This window comes from Leuresthes tenuis, unplaced genomic scaffold (genome assembly GCF_036924035.1).
Source record: "Leuresthes tenuis unplaced genomic scaffold, fLeuTen1.0.hap1 SCAF_18, whole genome shotgun sequence".
In the NCBI taxonomy this organism is placed as follows: Eukaryota; Metazoa; Chordata; class Actinopteri; order Atheriniformes; family Atherinopsidae; genus Leuresthes; species Leuresthes tenuis.
This window is the reverse complement of record NW_027325372.1, coordinates 28749352-28756344: the sequence shown is the minus strand read 5'-3', so window position 1 is coordinate 28756344 and position 6993 is coordinate 28749352. Positions and strand designations below refer to the sequence as shown.

The following is a 6993-nucleotide window of genomic DNA, read 5'->3' as shown; positions in this document are numbered from 1 at the left end:
AAGAAGCTGTGAATGTCCAGCCATAATTAGTCAAAAACGGGTACGAAAAGGTAGTATTGCCAGACCATAAATGATCAAAAAAGGGAGCGGAGGTTTTTCGCTGTAAGAAGGTGTGAATATCCGACCATAATTGGTAAAAAGCGGGTAAGAAAAGGTGCGAATGCCCGACAATGTATGATCAAAAGAGGGAACGGAGGTTTTCGGCTGCAAGAAGGTCTAAATGTCCAACCATAATTTGTAAAAACCGGGGAAGAAAAGGCTCGGAAGCCCAACTATACACCATCAAAAGCGGGAGCGGAGGTGTTCAGCTGCAAGAAGGTGTGAATGTCCACCCATAATTCCTCAAAAATGGGTAAAAAAAAAGGTGCGAATGCCCAACCATACATCATCAAAAGCAGGACTGGATGTGTTAGGCTACAAGAAGGTTTGAATGTCCGAGCATAGTTTGGAAAAAGCGGGTAAGAAAAGTTTCGAATGCCCGAACATACACCATCAAAAGAGGGAGCGGAGGTGTTCCGCCATAAGAAGGTGTGAATGTCCGACCGTAGTTGGTTAAAATACCCGACTGTACACAATCAATAGCGGGAGCGAATGTGTTCGGCTACAAGAAGGTGTGAATGGCCGACCATTTTTTGTAAATAGCGGGTAAGAAAAGGTGCGAATGCCCGACAATGTATGATCAAAAGAGGGAGCGGAGGTTTTCGGCTAAAAGAAGGTCTGAATGTCCAACCATAATTTGTAAAAACCGGGGAAGAAAAGGCTCGAAAGCCCGACTATACACCATCAAAAGCGGGAGCAGAGGGGTTCAGCTGCAAGAAGGTCTGAATGTCCATCAATAATTGCTAGAAAACATGAAAGAAAATTTTCGAATATCCAACCGCACATGATCATAGGTGGGAGAGGAGGTGTTCAGCTGCAAGAAGGTGTGAATGTCCACCCATAATTCCTCAAAAATGGGTAAAAAAAAAGGTGCGAATGCCCAACCATACATCATCAAAAGCAGGACTGGATGTGTTAGGCTACAAGAAGGTTTGAATGTCCGAGCATAGTTTGTAAAAAGCGGGTAAGAAAAGGTTCGAATGCCCGAACATACACCATCAAAAGAGGGAGCGGAGGTGTTCCGCCATAAGAAGGAGTGAATGTCCGACCGTAGTTGGTTAAAATACCTGACTGTACACAATCACTAGCGGGAGCGAATGTGTTCGGCTACAAGAAGGTGTGAATGGCCGACCATTTTTTGTAAATAGCGGGTAAGAAAAGGTGCGAATGCCCGACAATGTATGATCAAAAGAGGGAGCAGAGGTTTTCGGCTAAAAGAAGGTCTGAATGTCCAACCATAATTTGTAAAAACCGGGGAAGAAAAGGCTCGAAAGCCCGACTATACACCATCAAAAGCGGGAGCAGAGGGGTTCAGCTGCAAGAAGGTCTGAATGTCAATCAATAATTGCTAGAAAACATGAAAGAAAATTTTCGAATATCAAACCGCACATGATCATATGCGGGAGAGGAGGTGTTCAGCTGCAAGAAGGTGTGAATGTCTACCCATAATTCCTGAAAAATGGGTAAAAAAAGGTGCGAATGCCCAACCATACATCATCAAAAGCATGTGTGAATGTCAGATCATAATTTGCAAAAACCTGATTGTGTGCAGCTGAACACCTCTGCTCCCGCTTTTGATGGTGTATAGTCGGGCTTTCGAGGCTTTTCTTCAACGGTGTTTACAAATTACGGTTGGAAATTCAGACCTTGCAGCCGAACACCTCCGCTCCCTCTTTTGATCATACATTGTCGGGCATTCGCACCTTGTCTTACCCGCGTTTTACAAACCATGGTCGGACTTTCACACCTTCTTGTAGCTGAACAACTCCGCTCCCGCTATTGATTGTGTACAGTCGGGTATTTTAACCTTTTCTTACCCGCTTTTTACCAATTATGGTCGGACATTCACACCGTCTTACAGCGGAACACCTCCGCTCCCTCTTTTGATGGTGTATGTTCGGGCATTCGAACTTTTTCTTACCCACTTTTTACAAACTATGGTCGGACATTCAAACCTTCTTGTAGCAGAACACATCCACTTCTTCTTTTGATGATGTATGGTTGGGCATTCGCACCTTTTCTTACCCATTTTTCAGGAATTATGGCTGGACATTCACACCTACTTGCAGTCGAACAGCTCTGCTCCCACTTTTTATTATGTTTGGTTGGATATTCGAACCTTTTCTTAACTGCTTTTTACAAACTTTGGTCGGACGTTCACAACTTCTTACAGCCGAACACCTCCGCTTCCGCTTTTGATGGTATATATTCGGGCATTCGAACCTTTTCTTACCCGCTTTTTACCAACTATGGTCGGACATTCACACCGTCTTTCAGCGGAACACCTCCGCTCCCTCTTTTGATGGTGTATGTTCGGGCATTCGCACCTTTTCTTACCCGCTTTTTACAAACTATGGTCGTACATTCAAACCTTCTTGTAGCCGAAAACCTCCACTCCCTCTTTTGATCATACTTTGTCGGGCATTCGCACCTTTTCTTACCCGCTTTTTACAAACTATGCTCGGACATTCAAACCTTCTTCTAGCCAAACACATCCACTCCTGCTTTTGTTGATGTATGGTTGGGCATTCAAACCTACTTGTTGCCCGCTTTTCATTAATTATGGGTGGACATTCACACCTTGTCGCAGCCAAACACCTCCGCTCCCTGTTTTGATCATGTATGGTTGGACATTCGCACCTTTTCTCACCCGCTTTTTGCAAACTATGGTCGGCCATTCACAGCTTCCTCTCCACCATACTTGTATGGTGGGATATTCACACCTACTTGCATCCGAAGACCTCCGCCCCCACTTTTTTGATATTTAGTCGGTCATTAACACCTTACCCGTTTTCTTGCCGCCAAACACCTCTGATCTCGCTTTTGATGATGTAAGATTGGGCATTCAGACCTTGCTTCACCTGCTTTTCACCAAATATAGTCGGACATTCACACCTTCTTGCAGCCGAACACTTCCGCTCCACCTTTTAGTTTTCTATGGGGCATTCACACCTTTTTTTACACCGCATTTTATAAAAACACCACAGGAACACCGTATTGAGGCTTTGTTCTGACCGCTCATTCGGTGTCGCGTTTCTTTCAAGCAATTCTCCTGGTTAGCCCGCACTCGGCTCGCTCCCAGAGCCGTGTTAAAGTCTTCTTCGCATTCACTCTCTTTTATCAGCAGATTAAAAGAAAGTTTCATCTTAGGCTCCCTGAAACTTCCATCCTGCACCGCTGTTTGCTTTTTCACAAGAGCAGAGGAGAGCGCACCGTTCCCAGCGGCACTGCAGTACCGGGTCGATGCTTGGAGTGAACGGAGCAAGCTCCTTTTTCAACTCCTATTGATAAAAATCCATTTAATATGTAGTCTCGCATAGAGGACATATCAGACATTAAACTGATAAGAACAGATACTACACTTGATCTTAGCCAAAAGGCAGAGAAGCGATAACTGTCCACTGGTTCACGTCCGAGGGCCCTTCCTGGCACAATGCGCACTTGTAGCGGTGTTCTTTTTATGGCCATAGTGTCACTTTGCACCTCCGCCCACCCGCTGCACTGAGCACTCTTCAGCCCTTTTAAATGGTATAACTTTACACTACCACACGCTCCAGCGAGCACCATTCAAGCAACAACTTTGCACTCCAGCTTCGAACATCGGCACAGTCGCAACAAGTAAGGCGACTCTACTCAGAGAAGTCACTCTGCACAGTAACAAGATTTCTTTTGCACAGACAGAAAGGGCTTCATCCGCAAAGGTAAAGCCTGCCAAAAATAGAAACAACTCATTAGTGCTGCTCAACGTTGTACTTTGCAGTAAAAGAAAGAGCAAATCTAAAGTTTCAGGAATCCGAGAATAAGCTTACTTTCATGAGTTCTTCACGATTTCGGATTTTGCTATAAAATGAATTCCTTCACTCAAACTAAATTAAAACTGCTAAACTGCTAATCTGTTACATACAAGGCAGATGTCAAATTCACCGAAATAGGATCTAAGGGTATTTGGCCAATCGAGCTGTAGCAGCTTCGGTAAAAGAGTATAAGTTGAAGAGTTTGTGAATAAAGGTGTGCGCACACATAGTGAGTTGTAGGAAAATAGGCAGGGAGCAATGCCGGCTGGGGTATTTGTTCTTGTATGTTGTCTGACTGTTTGATTTGAATGTGTTGTGTAAGTGTCCTGTTGAATGTTACATGTTTGGGCTTTGACACGCTTCACTGTGGTTGTTAACTGTGTGGTGTGTCCTGAAATGTTATATGTTTGGGCTGTGTGACATGCTTAATGCTTTTCAGTAGCAACCCACTTATTCATATATAGCAACTGACAACATAAGAAGTCCGGACATACTTTGATAGTAGTTGTAGAAGTATCCTTATTGATAATAGATAAACTAATTCATAGTGATAGAACAGTAGATGAACAGGTGCCTGCACATGTCTCATGAAAATAAAATGGGTGTATGATTGCTGACGGCAGAGCAATACTGCCAAACTTATGAGTTCTTGTGGCAAACTTGATTCAGTGTCTTGACGTGTATACGCTGTTTCGCTGACTTGTCACAAGAAACAAAGTGTGTTTGATAAGATCCGACCATTTTATTACGGGAGGATCAGTATGTATGGATTCTGATGTGACTGATAAACCCATTCGTATCTTAAGCATAATCTAATACGTGAGACAACGCCCTGGCACACAATCAAAAAAAAAAAAGAGAGAGAGCGGTTTTGTGTCCCCACAGTCCATAATGTAGAAAAGAGAGAAAAAAGCCTTTCTGATTTGGTGTGTGTGCTCACAGTGCAGAGTGTAGAGAAAAGAGAGAAAAGAAAGCCATTTTGGTGTCACGGGTGTTGTGACTTACACACACACATTTCTGAATTGAGAAAGGAAATTATTTTAGAGAAAGCACTAGAGTTTAGATCCCATATTTGTTGATAGGCATTCATTTAATTTTTCTTTTAATCAGTTTTAAAGTGAATACTAACTGAGAAATGAAAAAGGTGAAGAGTTTAGAAGCTTGGTTCAAGAGCAAAACTTGGTTTATGATCAGCTGAGTCTCTAAACAGAACAGCAAAGGGCTTCATCGAACATTTAAAAAAGATTCAGATTGTTAGAATATCCAGAATTTATAGGAATGGTGGTGATTACTCTTATTTTCTAGAATGGAAATAACTGCACCATGTCTGTTTTATGAATTTAAGGGGCTAAAAAGTTTTGTTCTCGTTTTTCTATGATTAACCGAATGTATGTGAGAGTCCAAACAGACAGAAGGGTTACGGCCGAGCGCTGGACCTTCCAAAAAAGATGAGACAGGCTGGACCTGTGCCATACTACTTAAGACCGGCATGTGGATAACAGGTTCTTTAAACTCTCACACACACAAACTCACACACGTTCGCACACATACACCCATACACACACACATTCTTGAACTTGCTGCAAGATTAAACATTTGCATTAACTGACTCCAGCAACTCTGAGTCTCATTGAGAGACTTTTCTCAACAATTGGGTCCTCAAACCAGATCTCAACGTTTTTTCCGCTTTCCAGGGTCGGAGCTGAAACCGTGCACGGGGGAGTCCAGTACTCCTAATGAAAGACACCCTGCTGAATTGCGGTAATTAGGGGCCAGTGTCCACTGAAAGGGGGAAACAGGGACGAGATCGTACTTTTGAATCAATGGCCAGAAGCCATTGGCAGTGCAGGCATCAACAATAATGGTGTTATTTCACCCATTAACACTTAAGGTACCTCATGCAGTGGCTGTGATATGGTTACTTAACAAAATATCTTTACCAGACATCTCTCCTACATAACAGTTCTTCTTTCACAGCCACACCTTGTTGTCGAGAGATGTGCTACACTTAATCCATCCACACTGCTACCTACCCCACAGATGGAAAGCCTCATGATTGCATGTCAGAAATAACCATCAGTGTTTTACCCAGGCCAGACTTAACTGATATACGTTATGAAAATGCAGAAATAACTATATTTATTCAACAGGTCAAGCAAAAAACCCTGATGGCACAAATGCTACAGGATTTGCAGTAGTAACAGAAACTGAAGTTTTCTTAAAACAACCACTACCAAAAAATTACTCTGTTCAAGCAGTCGAATTGGTAGCTTTAACTGAAGCTTGTAAATTAAATAACAAAAAGGTTGTTAACGTTTACACTGACAGTCAGTATGCCTTCTCAACTGTACATGTGTTAACACAGCATTGGAAAAACAGGTATGTTGACATCCACAGCTAAATGTATAAACTACAAATATTTTAGCATTATTAGATGTTATTCAATTGCCATCTACAATAGACTCGTATGAATGACCGGAAGGAAAACCATACTGCCAAAGAATTTGTTTAAATATGCTGCAGTATTGAGCCACGGACCATGTCATGTCTCAACAGGAGGGATGGAAGCAATAATGAACAAGGTTTTTACAGCATATGGTTTTACTTATTATTGAATTTTTTTTTTAGAATAAATAAATGAATAAAGTTTTGTCTAGCAGGTCAAATATGTGCAAAATACATTCCACAGGGCAATCTAAGACCAAAACGAAGATAATTCCCTAAGCCAGTGTATCTTTTTCAACATATTTGTTTGGATTTCATTATTTCATTATTGTGTAGATTTCATTGAACTAAATTAATGTTAAGGGAAACGATTCTGCTCAGTGACAACAGATGTTTTTACCAAATGGTCTGAAATATTTCCATGTGCACAAGCAGATGCACTCTCAGTAGCAAAATCACGCGTAAAATAACTCATTTCTAGATTTGAAATTCCTGAAAAGATCTTCAGTGATAATTTGACACACTTTGTAAGCTATGTCATCTCACTGATGGCAAAGAACTTAAAATAGATCTTAGAAACCACTGTGATATAGAAGGTTTCGCTAACACATTGGAATTGTTTTACTATTTACATATGCATGTGCAGTGAAGAATT

General features: G+C 41.7%; 1 non-coding gene across 1 annotated transcript; it reads right to left on the bottom strand.

Moving 5' to 3' along the window:
* Nucleotides 1–3301: 3301 nt before the first annotated feature.
* On the bottom strand, nt 3302–3491 carry LOC140275956 (U2 spliceosomal RNA). Its single transcript, XR_011908654.1, has one exon. It is a non-coding gene; the product is annotated as a U2 spliceosomal RNA (small nuclear RNA).
* Nucleotides 3492–6993: the final 3502 nt, after the last annotated feature.